The sequence below is a fragment of the Polypterus senegalus genome, chromosome 13 (assembly GCF_016835505.1).
Source record: "Polypterus senegalus isolate Bchr_013 chromosome 13, ASM1683550v1, whole genome shotgun sequence".
Classification (NCBI taxonomy): domain Eukaryota; kingdom Metazoa; phylum Chordata; class Cladistia; order Polypteriformes; family Polypteridae; genus Polypterus; species Polypterus senegalus.
In genome coordinates this window covers 111,937,677-111,956,667 of record NC_053166.1, presented here as the reverse complement: position 1 = coordinate 111,956,667, position 18,991 = coordinate 111,937,677, and the positions used below count along the sequence as shown (strand labels likewise).

The following is an 18,991-nucleotide window of genomic DNA, read 5'->3' as shown; positions in this document are numbered from 1 at the left end:
TCTACACGTAACGGTCATAATGGTCGATAACGGTCGACAACGTTCGCCATGTTGAACTTTCTTATTTATGGCCCCATCTTCACAAAATTTGGTAGGTGACTTCCCTGCGCTAACCGACACCGATGTACGTACTTATTTCGATGGTATGACGCCACTGTCGGCCGCCATATTGAACTTTCCAACGTCACTAATTTTCCAACTTCTCGTGTAGGTAGAAGGCTAAAATTTGGCAGGCTCATTACTTACAACTTACTTACAAACGTTAAGCAGGTTTCATTTTGAAATTCTACACATAACGGTCAACAACGTTCGCCATGTTGAACTTTCTTATTTATGGCCCCATCTTCACGAAATTTGGTAGGCAGCTTCCCTGCGCTAACCGAAACTGATGTATGTGCTTATTTCGGTGGTATGACGCCACTGTCGGCCGCCATATTGAACTTTTCAACGTCACTAATTCTCCAACTTCCCGTGTAGGTAGAAGGCTGAAATTTGGCAGGCTCATTCCTTACAGTTTACTTACAAATGTTAAGCAGGTTTCATTTAAAAATTCTACATGTAACAGTCATAACGGTCGACAGCGTCCACCATGTTGAACTTTCTTATTTATGGCCCCATCTTCATGAAATTTGAGGGAATTTTGAGGGAAGTCTGGGTTTCTCTACTTAAGCTGCTACCCCCGTGACCCGACCTTGGATAAGGGGAAGAGGATGGATGGGCTTCCCTGTGCTAACCGAAACTGATGTACGTACTCATTTTGGTGGTATGATGCCACTGTCGGCTGCCATATTGAACTTTCCAAAGGTCTTTGTTACTTATGGGCCCATCTTCAAGAAATTTGGTATGCGGGTTCCCAATGCTAACTGAATCCTACTTACGTACATATATAGGTCCATAGCCTGCAGCTCGGTCACTGTGTGAGGCAGCATTGGGTCCCCCATCCCCTATATAAGGCCGTCCGTCGCTCTGGTCTCTTCATTCCCTTTCTTGCTTCGTCACGGGATTCACGTCTCCCTGCTGATAACTACAGCCTTTTTTATTTAATCCACGGCTTCTCTGCTGTTTTATTGTTCCTTTATTACGATTATAGTTATTGTGTAGGTATTTTAGACTTCCTTTACATTGTTCAGGTACCCATTTCCTTTATCATTCCAACCGTACCCCCATTAACATGTCTATCGAGGTGATCACCATCGATCAAAGAACTGTCACTTACTGATTGGTTTCCATGCCCAGAGATGGCACCTGCCTTTTCAATTCTCTGTGTTACATATTGCACGGCCATATCAGGCTCACTCTTGATATCCAGAGGAACATTGTGTCTTATGTATTGAATGACTGGGACAGGTTCAAGGTGTGGACTGATGACGGTACAGGAGATAATTATACCACACAGGAGCACTATAAGAGTGAAATGCTTAAGCTCTTCACCTATAGTTCTGCATGTGAGTTGATGGCTGCCGCTGACTTGTTCGGTTGTTGCTTTCAAGTGTACTGAAATGGCCAAATATTTTACACCTTTGGACAACCGCCAATGCCTCTTAAACATCTTAGATTGACAGGTGATGATTTCAGTAGTGGACACTTTGATGTTTATGAATGTTTCAACTCTCAAAAGCTAGATGTGAAGTTATCAATGAAACCGGTTGTTTGCTTACAACGCTTGATAGATGCCGAATGTCACTTCAACACAAGTCCTGCAAATACTGTCGTAATTGAAACAAACCATGAAACTCAAACCGATTATGACAGCAGCAATCCAAGCTGTGAGATTTAAAACAAGATTACTTTTCACATGGCCAACTGTACGTTGCATGCTGAAGAGTAAGCTCAGCGCACAGCTTTGTCATATTACAACCGGAGGGCCGAAATGACAATGTGGTATACAAAGAGATCCTTAACAAATAATTATTGGTATATTTTCCCTCAGTTTAAAAATGTTTAATTTCCTTCTTAATAAAAATTTTAAGGCAGTACTTCGCCGCTGCGAAGCACGGATATTTTGCAAGTGTATATATATATATATATATATATATATATATATATATATATATATATATATATATATATATATATATATATATATATATATATGAACTTACTATCTTCCAGAAAGTTAAAGACAACCTTTTAAAATCAATTTTAATTTAGTAATATTTTTCTGCAGACAGGGCAAAGCTCCTTATCAATGATTTCATTACTTGAAATAAAAATACAGATTGCATTGGATGAGTTTGTCTACATGCACTTTTGCACTTTTTGCTGTTTAACAAATTATGGTGCATCATTAGGAAGGTTTTAGAAAAACTACAATTAAACCTAAAGTACACCTGCAGATTCATTTTTCCTTCATAAATATTTTAAGTAATGAGAGGAACAGTAAACCAAAGTTAGCTTAAATGTGTATTTCTAAATCAACACAACAAAAGCACATCAGTAAAGATTATAATAAAAAATAATTGTTTGAATGTAAATTTTAAGTATAAGAATTATTTCATATTTGAGTTACCTTCTTGTACTATTATCTATTTATTTTTAAGGACTTACATTTGAAATTTAGAGTTGATTGCAGGTTCTTATCTCTGATTATTAATAAGATAAACAGCAAACTTGGTTTGCTGCTTGTAGTATGCAATTAGGCTCATAATAGCTGTTGCGAGTGCCACTTAAATTAGACTTACTACTCACATTAAATTAAAATGCATCTTGTCAGAACTTTCTTTATAATGTAAACAGTAGACAGCTACCAATGAAAAATCATTTTTATTTTTTAATTGGAACAAAGAAACCTGAATTTTTGCCCCTCAGGTTAATTCTGCAAAGCAACCACTTGCATTACACATGTTGCTCTGGTGCATTACAAACTCCTGTGTAGTTTCTGCTCATCAAGGTGGGCAACAATCTCACACATACTTCATACAAACTAGTCTTGCTGCCCACTGTTCATCTTCCATTACGAAGTAGTAGTGACTATAAAAAGTATCAACTCTTATGAAGTTTTAACATTCTTTTTAATATATAACATTGAATCACAGTGAATTAAATTTTTTTGCTCTTACACTGATCATGTAGGAATAGCCTCTTTAATAGGATGCTCTGCTGTGTCTCTGGGCTTTATACAAGCTTGCTAAGCACTGAGGTTCACATCTGTCTTAAGCTTGGTCAAACTTTCCCTTTTATACTTGACTGTAAATAAAAAATGTGCTTTCATCTGTTTTTTCTGTCCAGACCACCCCTTTTTTTTCAGTCTTCTATCCACTCTATTTGTTAGTGCTTCTGTCAATCGCTTCTGCTGTGTTTGGTGCTTTATGCAAAAGCATGAAAGTTAACATAATATTAATAAATACTGACAAGTATTTTGCAATAAATAAAAATCACACAGGCTGGATTATTTAATTTTTTCTGTAAAGTCACCAAATTTTAATCAAATACATCAAGGCATTTTTGAGATTTTGGGGTATGTAGTTTTTCTGTTGTGGGGTATTTATATTTATTTTAAAGCACTTTGAGCTACTGTTTGTATGAAAATGTGCTATATAAATAAATATTGTTGTTATATTTAAATATTGATATATTCACTGATTTCTTGTTACTGAATTGACCGATTCTACATTTTTTTTTATCCCTTTAACACTGGAATTACCAGAGCCTATGAAAAAACTTGTAAATCCATCCCACCTTAAATTGCTTCTTAAAATCATTCACAGCTCTCCACCAGAGTCTTTTGTCATCTAAATGTGCTGATAAAAATCAGGCTGCAAGCAGCCGGCTATTCCATCCCCCCACCGACTTAGAACATGCACAAACTTCTCCCAGCTCATGCCTTGATGGATTTTCTGGGAGTGAAGTGGAGTTTTAGAGTGGAAATAATAGATCGTTGTTTGGAGCACACGCATTTCATGTCTGTTCCGTTTCTACAGTAATCTGTGTAAACACATTGTTTAAACAGAAACGTTTTTTATATTCTACTAGTAGATGACAAAATGTAGGCATAAACAATATAATGTATGAAGCCTGAAGTATCACAGAAATACTTTCACAAAAGGTACAAATCTAACACAACAATTGCATTTTTTTTTCTAAAATATAACTGCAGAAACAAAAAGCCGCCTTAACATGCGACATTGACACCTGTTTATTATGACTTCCTCCGTGGTGCGATAGCATCAGCTGCCGCCTGGGTATCAAAAGGTCACGAGTTCATCCTACACCACTCTGGTAATTCTAGTGTTAAAAATCTTTTTTCACTATAATGCTGCACAACAATACAAGTAGAAACTTTATGTTCTATATTGAAGTGTTAACTTTGGTATTTTAATAAATAAACTATTGTTGGTGTTTGTGTGTCTGCTTACATCCCTTCAGCGATATCTTACAAGTAGTTAAACTTACTTGTGAAAAGAATGGAAATAAATGCGATCAACTCAGAGAGGGAGAGGCAAGATCGTTGTACCATGTGAACATCACTGACAGAATAACACTGAATAAAAAAAGCAGTAACCTTTACACGTAGCAAAAATTTACAGTGGGTGTTACAGACTCAAATCAAATATATGTTTTGATTACACAATATAATAGTAATAATAATAACAGCTCACTACTCAAAACGGAGAATGGAAGGAAGACCCAGGATCAAACCCATAACCTCTTGATTTAGAGGCTGTCGTTCTTATCTCTAATCCACCCATGAAGTTAATAAACAGACTTCAGTTTTTACATATTGGCAGCAACATGTAGATTGAATCATTTCTTTTTTATTTGCTTATACTCTTGAATAAAGGTGCACTAGTTTTGTTATACCTTTTGTGGAAGTATTTGATATTTGGACTTCAGTCTTCACACATTAATTTTTACTATAACATGAAATAAAATTCTCTTTTAGTTATGTGTTCAAGATTTCTTGCCCCACATTTCCTATCATCCTACATTTACAGAGATTGTTGTAGATGCGGAACACACATGAAATGTATGTATTCCAAATAATGAGATGTTATTTACCATATACAATTCAAGGCACCTCACACCCAGGTAAGCAGATTTGAGCTGGGAGAACTTCAGCTGTGTCGGTGGGGGATGGGATAGTAGTATGCCTGCTGCATGTGCTGATCCACATATTTGCATAACAAAGATGCTGATGAAGTGGTGTGAAGGAATTTAAGGTGGTATTACAATTTTTTTGTAGGCTTCAGGGATTCTAGTGTTAACTAAATAGGAAATAGTGTTTTTGTTGATGAATGTGTGAGTGAGTGAATGAGTCAGTCACTTTGCATTGTAAATATTGTGAGGTTTCTAAATTATTTTGGAAGAGAAACGGGCTGTTCACTCAGAACTTCAGTACAACCTGGCACTGCTTGAACAGTGTTGCAAAGATGAGTGGGGAAAAAAGTAAAGTACTGTTGGATATTAAAGTTTGATAGTTGGATATTAATATTTTATTGGCATTATACCTTTTGGTGCTTGTCTTGCCTTAGCTTACTTTTCCATCCTGCCTTCCTATATATATATATATATATATATATATATATATATATATATTAGATAGATATCTATTATAAAAGAAAATCCTGTGACAAGACATGATCTTGAAGAGAGACAGAGAGGCAGAGACACTTTCACTTCCCATGACACGGTCAAGGCACATATTACTGACATCCATTGGAAGCATGTTCCCGTGAGACGGTGACTTGTCAAACAAGATCATGGTAATGTAACCTCTCAGTTGTTGCACTGCCCTGCTTACAACCATTTTCAAACAAGATCACAGTCATCTAAAAAGTGAAGAAGAAAGAGCAGCTCTAAAACAATTGAAGTTGAAGATGACACGACAACGACTAAGTGAAGAAGAAAGAGCAGCACGTCAAAAAAAGATCCAAAAGCGCTGGAGAAAAAAGAATGCTCAACAAAACGCAAAAAAGAACAATAATAATCTGATTAAGTGAAGAAGAAAGAGAAGCTCAAACTAAATTAATAAGTTAAACATCACGCTTTCACGACTAAGCAAAGAAGAAAGAGCAACGTGTCGAAAAAGAGACCCAAATGCGTTAGAGAGAAAAGAATGCACAAAAAAGGGATAATTAGGTGAAAGGGATAATTGATAAAATAACGGAACAGTAAACACTGATCGAATATATGGACATAGGTGATATGTCGGAAGTATGTAGATATTGTATGGCTTTAAAGTTTAAGTTGGAGACTTGTAGATCAGCGAATTTGTGTTGCCATCAGGAAAAGTACCTCTACTTCCCAAAGAAGAGGCGTTTCCACGAGAATTAAAAGATTTATTTTTTGGTGAACGGGAAATCCAGAAACATTACAGACAAAATATAAGTGTTTACAATAATCTTTTCGTGTTAGCATCATTCAATGCACAAAATGTTGATTTACACAATAATGGACCATACGTTACGAGAATGTGTGGTCCCGCAACAATTAAAGCTAAGACAAGTTTAATTTTGAAAAAAACACAATTTGGTCAGGTGTATATTTATGATCATGGAGAAGCGCTGCAAAATAGAATCAAAAGAGTTAAAACAATCTGACGTACTAGAAATTATACAGCCAATAATGGATACAAATCCATATGTCCAAAAGTATTGCACTTTACACAACATTTTTCTAGAGAACAGGGACAAAGAAGTTCTGGATTTCTATCTGAATCCAAAAGATCACAGTCACGTTTATAATAAACTAACATGTGACAAATTGTCGGCGATAATAGTGTAGAAAGACGGAGATATCAAAGACAGAGTAAATATGTATATCCAAAGGCAAATCATGATTTCTCATTTCTATCAAATACATCGCCACATTCAGATCCATTACTCTTTCCTTTGCTTTTCCCAGCTAGCAAAGCAGGATGGTCGTACAATATGAAACAAATGCATTCAGAAAAAAGTATAACACCCACATTTATTACAATGACGTGCAATCCACAATGGCCAGAAATCCGCAGATTCTTGAGAACAATGCCACCGGCTACATCAGGTCTGGATATTCCCACTTTCGTAAGCAGATTGTTTTATCAGAAAGTCTTACGTTTATTAAATGAACTCAAAATGGTGTTTGAGCAAATCAGGTGCAGCGAGGACGGCTGTTGTACAGGCTTTGAAATGATCACCGTGCAGTGCGAGAAGCAGAATACGCAGCATGGCAGGAGGAGCAGTAAGCAAGCAGGTGATCCATCTGCATCTGCAAAGCATGCATTCAGCCAATCCCATCACAATGCAAGCAGCAGAGATGCGAAGTGGCTGGTGCGTGGCACACCCTGGGGTAAGGGGGAAGGGGTGGGTTCGCAAAGCGAGCAGGGGACGAAGCCCCCTAGTATATATTGTAAGAAAGGAAAATGTGATAGCCAGTCAAATAAAGTTTTGGGGAACCACCCCATGTAATGTCCAACGGACAGGTCAAAAAATGCTGAAACACAACAGGTTCAACCAAGCATTTGACAAACTCATAAGGCAAAACGGGGGGTATTTATACAGAAACAGAAATGGCTACAGGAAATTAAAGGTGGTAAGTGACGTCTTGTTTCGGACTTCTTTGTGAAGTCATCAACGAGGGCCGTAAATACACTTCAGACATTTTGGCTCCGCGATACGTCGGTTTACTTTTATTCTTTGCTTCTGTGGAAAAAGAAAGAGAAAGGTCAGTACCCTGTTTAACCCACCGTCTTTCAACCGTCTACTCGCCGTGGGTTTTGTCGACTGTCTCCTAATCGTGCGTGCATGACAATATATATACAGTGATCCCTCACTATATCGTGTTTCGACTTTTGCGGCTTCACTCCATCGCGGATTTTATATGTAAGCATATCTAAATATATATCACGGATTTTTCACTGGTTCGCAGATTTCTGTGGACAATGGGTCTTTTAATTTATGGTACATGCTTCCTCAGTTGGTTTGCCCAGTTGATTTCATACAAGGGACACAATTGGTGGATGGCTGAGAAGCTACCCAATCAAGCAAGTATTATGTATTAAATAAAACTCCTCAATGATATATGATATGCTTCCCGCGCAGTGCTTCGCATACATAAAAGCTCTAACAGCACCTATTGATTTTTGATTATTTGCTTTTCTTTCTCTCTCTTTGACATTCTCTTCACCTGATGGAGGGGGTGTGAGCAGAGGGGATGTTCGCACGCTGTCCTAGAGGATACAGACTACCTTCACATTGCTCCCTTTATTGCGGCTGCTTTGTTGGGCAGTGCTTTGCATACTTAAGAGCACCTATTTATTTTTGATTGTTTGATTTTCTTTCTCTGTCTGTCTCTCTCTGATATTCTCTGCTTCTGATGCGCACTCCTTTGAAGAGGAAGATATGTTTGCATTCTTTTAATTGTGAGACGGAACTGTCATCTCTGTCTTGTCATGGAGCACAGTTTAAACTCTTGAAAAAGAGACAAATGTTTGCAGTGTTTTAAAGTCACCGTCTCTACAACCTCCTGTGTTTCTGTGCAAATATGTGACCCAAGCGTGACAATATAAAAATAAAATAAATTTATGGTTTTTACTTTGAGGATTTTCACCTTTCGCGGGGTGTTCTGGAATGCAACCCCCGCGATCAAGGAGGGATCATTGTATATATATATATATATATATATATATATATATATATATATATATATATATATATATATATATATATATATATATATATATACAGTATACATATATATAGTAGGTGTCATAGATATACTGTATCTATGTGAATAATGTAGTGCATATGTAGATAACAATAGCTCAGAAAGAAAAACAAAACAAAAAACAGAGTCAGATGCACTCTATGCAAAGTAGGTGACTTACCACAATCAATAAAGCAAGATAAAAGCAGGTAAATTTCTGTCCTCTTACAAAAGGTAATTTACTTCAGGAAAGAAGTATATTATTTGTCTCTTTTAAGTTATGTAGAGGCATACATGTCATTCACTTTAAATATATCTAGCAATTAGGTAGATAAAAGTATAAGTAATAAGAGATTGTACATTCAAATGTGTTTCAGTAGCACAGTAAAGGATGAAATGAACAGACAAGCCTGACTAAAAAAAACAAAGTCTGAAAAAAATATTAAAATGTATTAGCATTTAAAAAGTTTCCATATTGGACCCCAATATTGATAAGTATAGTACAAAGAGCTTTATATGATTATAGTTGCCTTAAAGTCATAAAATTTAATGAAAAGGATACTGTACGCAACTTTCCAAGGACAAGGTTTTCATCAGTGTCTATTTGTATATATGCAGTATTCTCTTAGTCTGCAAACACACCAGCCAACGTAAAGCTTATATGAAATATATGTAAATGTTTGGTACTACTCTTTTGGAGATACAGCAATTAAGGCCAATTACAGTATATACAAACAAGCACTTTATATAGAGTGTGGTTTTAAAAAGTGTGGATTTCAGTGTCTGTACAGGTTGACAATTTTAGCCCACAACACACTTGACAGACACCAGCTAAATGCCCCACATATATGTCATTTGCACAGTAAGCTGATCTTCTTTTTTAAGAAAATGGCAGTTGCATTCAAAATTCCCACATATTGGTGAAAATTAGAATGCTTCATGACACTCTGACCAAGGGTTGTGCGGTTTGAAAACAAGAATGTGAGGTGGAAAATGAATGCATATTAATGACAAGAATTATTACATGCCAGAACAGAATTTTTTCATGCTGTTCAGCTTTATTGGTCAAAACTGAGAATTGCAAAAAACTGAATTTATATTTAATGTCCTGTATATTACAACAGGCTATACTTTTTATATTTTCCTATATAAAACATATAAATTAGGTTCTCATTAAACATGGCAGCATCACCAAATTTAATTTAGATTTAGTGAGTAAGTACACTAAATTTCTTTTCAGTCTGTCTATCTGTAAAAAATTAACAATTATCTTTTTCAGTGTGCTGTATAGTATATATATTTGTTGTAGCTGCATTTACCCAAAATTACCAAAGTTCTGCAGCTTTAGTTTGCTTCATGAGATTCAGGCAACAGCTTGACATGCTGAAACGATTCTACAGACAAAATATCTTTTTTTTAAAAGCTTTAGTAAAATTTCAAAGTAAAAAAGTTCACACAAAAATAGAGATAAATTGTCATAGAAAAGAAAAGTTCTTGTTTTAAAAAAGTTATGTTTAATGCTTATTAATCTTTTTTCATTCTTTAAATTTGCTAATACTGTTGAACCATTTTCAACCAGTCAGAAAACTGTACAGGTATGCCTATTCCATTTACAAACTGGATCCATGCTAGCTAAGAGACTATTCCAAAACAACCACTGACTTAATTAACACACTGTATTGCAGATATATAGTAGCTAAGAAAGTTCTATCTTATATTAACTTACAGGGGGAATGGCTATACCATAATCTGTAGCTATAAGAGAAAATTATATTCTGGTTAAGTTAAGCAAACACTAATATGAGATAAGCTTAAAGCATCAACTTACTAAGATTGGCTCTTACATGTCCGACCCCTAATTGTTTATGCAGGGGCAGAGACAATTAGTATATTTTACTTCAATAAGAGCCACAAACTTTATTTTTGACCTAACTATTGTTTTCAAATCACTAGCAATAAAACTGCAAACAAACACTTAAAAGTGTATTATTTCAAACATTGTCTGTTTCTTGAAGAAGACACAGTTTATTCACAGGTCTGTCCAGTGTGCTGGTTTTGGTCTGCACACAAACTCTTCTGACTGCACCTTTGGCATCTGGCATTGTCTTAATGACTCAACCCATTACCCAGGAATTGCGGGGTGCAGCATCATCTACAATTAAAACCATGTGCCCTGGTTCAAAATTTCTTTTTGGTGCAAGCCATTTTTCATGTTCTGTAAGTATTGGCAAATACTCTTTAGACCATCTTTTCCAAAACAAATAAGCCATATATTGAACTTGCTTCCAACGTCTTTGAGTGTACTGATCATTTTTAGAAAAGAGTCCAGGAGGCATGTTGAGTTGTGTCTTTAGTAATAGCAAGTGATTGGGTTGTGAGTGCTTCTAAATCATTTGGGTCATTTGATGTCTTTGTGAGGGGTCTGTTATGGATGATTGAATCTACTTCACTCATCACCGTTTGGAGACTTTCATCATCCAGGGTTTGTTGGTTAAGTATTGAGTTTAGAATCTTTCTTATGCTTCTGATTTGTCTCTCCCATACTCCACCTTGATAAGAGATTGATGGTGGATTGAAGATCCACTTAGTTTCTTTCTTCATCATAGCTGATTTTTTCTTGGTCGAGATTTTTAACTGCTTCTCGTAGCTCTCTTTCTGCTCCAATAAAGTTTGTTCCATTATCTCAGCACATGATTTCAACTTGTCCTCTTCTACAAATGAATTGACTTATGGCATTGTCTAAGCTTTGTGCAGTATCTCTGATTGTCAGACAAGTGAAAATTACTCCATACCTCTTGACCAGAATTATTCCTGTTTTGACTTGAAAGGGACCAAAATAATCAACTCCAACACTGGAGAAAGGTGGTTGGTCAGGTACTTTTTTGTTCTCCTGCTTTCACATTGTATCTTCTGCAAGTTGCGCACTTTGAAATGATTTTTCTGCTAGCTGAATTTGCTTGAGGTATCCAATATTTCTGGCGCAACTGTGTGAGCATATAATAGTGCCCACAATGTCCAGTTTCTTTATGAATGTGTTGCAGTTTAAGGGAGGTAATATATGAATGCTTGTGAAGAATAGCAGGATGTTTAGCTTCTTCTGGCATTGCAGTTTTGTTGAGTCTTCTTCCAACTCTCAGTATTCCATCTTGTATGACAAGATCAAGTTTGAAGATTTGACTGTTCTTTTTTACACAAGTATTTTTCTTTAATGCCTTTAATTCTTCTGGGTAACCTTTAGAATGGCTGACCTCTAGCTCAAATGTTTTTCTTTCATTTTTTTAAGTGCAGCAGTGTCTTTAAACGTGAGGAGCCAAGCCACTGCTTTCTTCAAGCGCAGCCATTCTGAAAAGTAGTTTTAGTTTATTGATGAGCTCGGATTTTAATTTCTGCATCATTTTCAGAAATTGAATCGCTCAGTTGATCTCGTCTTTTCAGCCACTCATGTTCTGGCTTCAATAAGAAACTTGGGCCCTATGACCATGTGGTGCTTCTGATGAAATTGCCTATGCTTAACTCTTTGTGTACTTGATCTGCTGGATTCTGGGCAGATGTGACATACCTCCACTGTGAAGGTCGGGAATAATCTCTGAACTCTCACTGAGATTCTATCAGCAACAAAGGTCTTGAATCTAGTGCTTTCATTTGAAATGTATTTGAGCACTGAGGTGCTGTCAGTCCAAAATGTGGATTCTTGTAGGGATATTTGATGCTCACCTTTTAACATTTTGTCCATTTTGACTACTAAAACAGCTGAGGTCAGCTCCAATCTTGGAATTGTGACCTGCTTCAATGGTGCAACTCTTGACTTGCCCATCAGGAATGAACAATGTTTTTTGCCTTCTTAATTAGTCAAGAGAAAATATGTGACAGTGTCATATCCATCTTCACTGGCATCTGCAAAATTGTGCATTTGTGCTGACTTTTTGGTTATAAACTGTAAGGGTTTGATGCATCTGTCTACATTATAGTCCGCTAGTAACTGTAAGTCATCCATCCATTTTTTCCATTTCTGAATGTTTTTGACTTCAATTTCTTTGTCCCACCCTCATTTATCTTTGCACAAGTCTCTTAAAATAAGCTTTGCTGACAGTATGGTGGATGATAGAAACCCAATGGGATCATAAACTGAGCTACCACTGGACCCCCCAGGGTACATTCAGTTGGAAGCAAACTGTGGCTCAAGTCTAAATCCTTGTTCAGGAATAGACAATAAAACTGCTCTGCTTTTACTCACCCACTTAGTCAGGTGGAATCCCCCGCTGAGGCATAGAGGTTGAAAGTCCTTGCCAGCTTTATTGCTTGTTCTTCTTTTCCCACTGACTTTAAGCAGTCATCTACATAGAAGGTTATTGAGTACAGTGTTAATGGCTTTCCTGGGAAATGTGTCTCTGGCATCTTCAGCTGTTCTACATAAAGCATAAGAAGCACAACTGGGTGAAAAAGATGTACTGTAATTTTAAATTTATCCAAGTCTTTACTTAGATTACATTCAGGCCACCAAAAAAAGCATAAGAAATCAGTAACTTTTTCTGGGAATTTAACTTGGTAAAACATTGATTTAATGTCTGCCATTAATGCTACAGGCTCCTCTCTGAATCTTGTAAGGACACCAATGAGTGTTAGTTATTCCTGGACCATTTAACAGTTGTTCATTAGGTGCAGTCCTCTGGTTTGTGGCTATGCAAAGACCACTCCAGTCTTATTTTTCGTGGGATGTACCACAAGTTGCCTTTGTTGCAATTCAGGCATTCTTTGGGTACCTTGACAGCAATGACCCTTCGCAGTAAGGTCTTTCATGAAGGCCTTGAAATTTTTGTGGAAACCATAGTTTCTGCCCAGTTTTCTCTTGAGCCCAATAGCACGCTGTTCAGTAATACAGCAATTGTTTATGGAGGAATTTTTTAGACAAAAATTAAATAAATAAATAAAAGTACTGTGAAATGTGAGCATAAATAAGTAAATGTGTCATGAAATGAGAGCCTAAGTAAATACATTTGTCATGAAATGAGAGCATAAATAAATAAATGTATCATGAAATGTTTTTTGTTGCTCATTTATGTATTTCATTTTGCCCATAACATTCCTCCAAACCATCATGAAATACGACTTGAAATAAAACTGCCACTTTCACTCGTCAAAGTTGAGAGGGTGGGTTTTAACACAACTTCTAGATATTGATTAGTGAATCGACTTCTGTAGATTGACTATGCCTAATTCAACATGGCTGTGTGTGAGACAGCACACGAATTAATTAGAAAAGTGCTTACTACTGCCGATGAAATGGATTCTGCCGAAGATATCACATATTTCAGAGAGGGAATTGAAGACATATCGGAAGAAATTACAATGTTGGTGGCCCTTTCAGGCTCTGAAACCATTTTTGAAAATATCGAAGAACTGGTGGGACGGACTCGACTACACTCCATTTCAGGTGACGCAGTTCCCTGCTCTGGACATCCTTCCTTTGACATTCCAGCTGAGTCAATAGAGCACTTTCTGTTGTGCAGTTTAAAAGTATGACAGATTGTAGATCTATATGGTGTATCAAAGAAGATGATCACAAGGCGAATGAGCCAATTTGATATACGGTAAGCTGCACCGACTGTATTAGTTTAGATACTTTGACGTGGAATGCCTAAAGCAACGCCAACTAATATTTTGAACTGAATATTTGACCCTTGTTTTACAAGTATAAAGTCAGATGTATATTCGCAGCTACTTTTTCAAACAACTTTACAGCTCTGATCAGTGGCAAACATGATACTTTCTTATCTACCACACTGATCTTTGATATTTAGCAGGCAGTGTAAAAGGCTTTAATCACTTTTGGACATCAGACGATTAGCAGTTTTATGATAACGAGCACCCCGATTTAACACTAACGAAACTGCAATTTAACCGAAAACTGTCACAAGTTAGATGTCTCAATACCATTTAAGAAGTGTGAGCCATGTTTTACAGATAATTTAACTAGTTTACCCACATTATACTAGGCAAAATCTAATTTACAGAAAGGATGTCTTTTACTACAAAAACGGTAAACATTATGTGGTCTAACCCTTTAAAATGCATGCTCTCACAGATTAGAGCTGTATAGTTGTGTGTGTAGCCAGTCATATAACTTACGTCTCATCTATTTTGCAGTGTTTCAGATCTTTATTCCCAAATCTCAGATGACGAGTTGGATTCTGTTATCTCTAACATTCAAAGATATCACCCAAACATGGTATGCAAGATGAGATGTGAGTTTAAGATTTTGCCATCAGCAAACCAGATGCAGAATTTACCCTAAAAAATATATTATTCATATAGTTGCCAGAATGCAAATATCAGTGTGCAGAGTAGATCCAAAAGGGGTTGTGATGAGAACTTTGAGGCCGCATACATTAAGACGGCATCAGTATTCTGTTCCTGGACCTAATTGTCTGTGGCACATAGATGGAAACCACAAGTTGATCAGATAAGCTGCAGCGGTCATAAATACACTTCAAATAGGGAAATATTAACCCTCCAGTTTTCTATAAATCACTTATCAATAGGCTTAAGTATAGTGATATACTGTAATGAATCCAAATTTATAGTGAACATGCAGTTACTCTAGTTGATATCACGTCATCATATATTGCTTTTATCATGCTTAGTAGATCAACTTCTGTATGGACAATGTAGTTCCAGTAAGAACCGTATGCTGCTATGCTAACAACAAGCTGAGGAGACTTTGTGCCAGCAAAGCAGTAGGTCCAGATGGAGTATCGCCACGACTGCTGAAGGCCTGTGTGTTGGAGCTGGGGAGTCCTCTACAGCCTGAACCTGGAACAGAGGAGAGTCCCGAGGCTTTGGAAAACATCTCGCATCACCCCAGTCCCAAAGGTATCATGTCCTGGTGAGCTGAACAACTTCCGGCCTGTCGCTGTGATGTCACATGCGATGATGACAATGGAGCAGCTGCTGCGTCATCACCTGAGGCCATAGGTCCGCCACTCCCTCAACCCTCTGCAGTTCACATACCAGGAGAAGGTGGGAGCGAAGGATGGCATCATCTATATGCTACACTGATCCCTCTCCCACTTGGACAGAGGCAGTAGTGCAATAAGAATTATGTTTCTGGACTTCTGTAGCGCCTTCAACACCATCCAACCTCTGCTCCTAAGGGACAAGCTGACAGAGATGGGAGTAGATTCATACCTGGCAGCATGGATCGTGGAATATCTTAAAGACAGACCTTAGTATGTGTGTCTTGGGAACTGCAGGTCTGACATGGTGGTCAGCAACACAGGAGCGCCACAGGGGACTGTACTTTCTCCGGCCCTGTTCAACCTATATACATCGGACTTCCAATACAACTCGGAAGCCTGCCACATGCAAAAGTTTGCAGATGACACTGCTATCGTGGGCTGTATCAGGAGTGGGCAGGAGGAGGAGTATAGGAAACTAATCAAAGACTTTGTTAAATGGTGCGACTCAAACCACCTACAACTAAACACCAGCAAAACAAAGGAGCTGGTGGTGGATTTTAGGAGGCCCAGGCCCCTCATGGACCCTGTGATCATCAGAGGTGACTGTGTGCAGAGGGTACAGTCCTATAAATACCTGGGAGTGCAGCTGGATGATAAATTAGACTGGACTGCCAATACTGATGTTCTGTGTAAGAAAGGACAGAGCCAACTATACTTCCTTAGAAGGCTGGCATCTTTCAACATCTGCAATAAGATGCTGCAGATGTTCTATCAGACAGTTGTGGCGAGTGCCCTCTTCTATGCGGTGGTGTGCTGGGGAGGCAGCATAAAGATGATGGATGCCTCACGCCTGGACAAACTGGTGAGGAAGGCATGCTCTATTGTAGGCACAGAGCTGGACAGTTTGACATCCGTGGCAGAGCGACGAGCACTGAGCAAGCTCCTGTCAATAATGGAAAATCCACTGAACAGGATCATCTCCAGACAGAGGAGGAGCTTCAGCGACAGACTGCTGTCACTGTCCTCCTCCACTGACAGACTGAGGAGATCGTTCCTCCTCCACACTATGCGACTCTTCAATTCCACCCCGGGGTAAACGTTAATATTATACAAAATTATTGTCTGTCTGTTATACCTTCATTGTTATCACTCTTTAATTTAATATTGTTTTTTATCAGTATGCTGCTGCTGGAGTATGTGAATTTTTCCTTGGGATTAATAAAGTATCTATCTATCTATCTATCTATCTATCTATCTATCTATCTATCTATCTATCTATCTATCTATCTATCTATCTATCAGTCTGCTGAATCTGCTAGTGTTTATCCTAAAAATGTTTTCCTTGTGCAGGTGGAGGTTTGCCTAAAAATGAGAGACTGACTTCTACATCTTAAGTCTCTCATTTTGTCCAATAACAGTACTCCACAGGATATTACAGAGAGTGTCTGTCTGCTTAAGTGGTGTAAATTTCATAAGTGTTGACTTTAATTCAGAATATCTCAACAATTTTTTTTTCACCCAACAGAATTGAGAGGATGTGGAGAGATGTGTATGAGCATGTACTTGGCATTTTCAACTCCATATTTTTCACATTGGAAAGACAGCAACTTCTTGAGCCAGACAATGAGCTTCATTTGTTCTCACTGCACTGGAATTTCCTTCCATTAATACAAAGGAACCTTAAGTCCTTCCAGAATGCCTGGAACCACCACGGCCTGCGAAGTGAAGGAAACCAAACTCCTTTACAACTGCGGATGGGACGCATGGCACAAGATCTAGATGACCCCACAGAGGTACTGATTGTAGTTTGCATTATACTGAAATATTCTGTACAATAACACATTCATGGATTCTAACAAAAGAATCTGGATTCTAGGGGGGAATGAAATTTGATATTGTTCCCATTTCTGGGGACAACTATAACCAGGAGATACTGTCATGATCAATTTTCAACAAACTTTGGAATAAAAACAATAAGTAACCAGTTGGGAGTTTATACTTGTGGAAAAAATATGAATACAAATACTTACTGTATTTAGCATCAGTTACGAAGTTGACTGGGTTGGACCTCATAGCCACCATAGCAGTGTGTCTGTGCCAGAGATTCAACTGCCTCGTGATCTCACTGATGCAGAAGCTGCCTCATTGCCTGCTCCAGCAGACAGCTGTGATAATGCAGTGGCCAACTATGTAGAAACTGTGCAACATATTAGAAGCATATTAAACTGATTAGGGTGACAGTTTTTCTTTTTTTTAAAAAATGTATTGTCTTTATTTCATGCGACTGAATTATCTGTTACCTAGCATGTATATTGTCCTAGCAAGATAACAAAGACTGATTTGTGAGGAATAAAGACACTGAGAAAAGACTGTGTCCAAAAAATATTTTATCCTAATTTTAAGCTTCAGTAGTAATAAGGAATTGCATAGTACAGCTAACCATTCGAAAGTTATACAACTGTCCTGTAAATGAAACAGAAGTCAACATCAATAACAAATGTGTGGATAAGTAACATTTCAATGATCAGACAAGGCCAAAACCAGAATAAATACGGCTAATTGAAGCTTCAAGAGAGGTCGCAAAGTTTGAGTAGTTCTGGAGGTTTGCTGGTATCCTCAGTTTTTCGAAACATGCGGCTGATGTTATACAGGTACCAGTTGATAGCTCAACATTAAGCTCCTTTGGCAAGATCTCCCATCCCACCCAGAATTTAAGGAGTTCAGCCAACTCTCTTGATGATGCTGCAAAATAAGTGAAGTGTAAGACATGATTTTTATCAGGAGGTGGTGCCTTCCTTGACACAGAGCAAAATATATAAACATACCATTTTCAATGAACATTCTTAAGAAACCTGCAACCCAGCACTTGGTTTCCACACAGAACTCTTCATCATCTTCATCGCTACAAGCATCTGTCGGCCAGTTAATTCTCTCCAGAATCATCTTTAAAGAGAATATTCACACAAATGAAAATCACAAACTGCCAAGTTGAGTAATTTGCTTGTTGCCAGACCGGGTTAATATGCCTATTTTGAAAGATTTAAATCATCCTCAAAAACTGCTACCTGAAATAAGTTATAAATGGTGCAAAAACTACAACTCAAAGATGGGTTATCTCTGGTGTGTAGTCCATATCTTTTGCCCTTGGGAACATCAGGAGACCAACATCTGCCCTAGCTGTCAGCAGGGGCCAAAGCATACTTTCCTTAAGGCCATGTCTCAACTGTTTTACCTGCTGTGTGGTCCTTCTTACAACCTGCAAAAGCAACTTTAATAAAACTTATGAAATCAATAGTACATTTTATGCAACATTAAAAAGTGGATTGAGTGTGGGAGAGGAAAAGTGATGGGTCACTCAAGGGAGCATCATAAATTCACAATAATAAGGAGTCTGCTGAGCTAATACTCTC

The 18,991-nt window shown here is 37.6% G+C and overlaps 1 long non-coding RNA gene across 5 annotated transcripts in view; it reads right to left on the bottom strand.

Moving 5' to 3' along the window:
* Window positions 1–6,980: 6,980 nt before the first annotated feature.
* Window positions 6,981–18,991, bottom strand: part of LOC120543220 — a 36,092-nt gene continuing 24,081 nt past the window's right edge. For 2 of the 5 annotated variants that reach the window (XR_005636316.1, XR_005636315.1), the window contains exons 7-9: window positions 17,612–18,524; window positions 12,860–13,031; window positions 6,981–7,622 (exon numbers count right to left, since the gene is read on the bottom strand). This is a non-coding gene — a long non-coding RNA (uncharacterized LOC120543220). The remainder of the gene's footprint in view (window positions 7,623–12,859; window positions 13,032–17,611; window positions 18,525–18,991) is intronic. The other 3 variants (XR_005636317.1, XR_005636318.1, XR_005636319.1) reach the window with 3 other exon arrangements.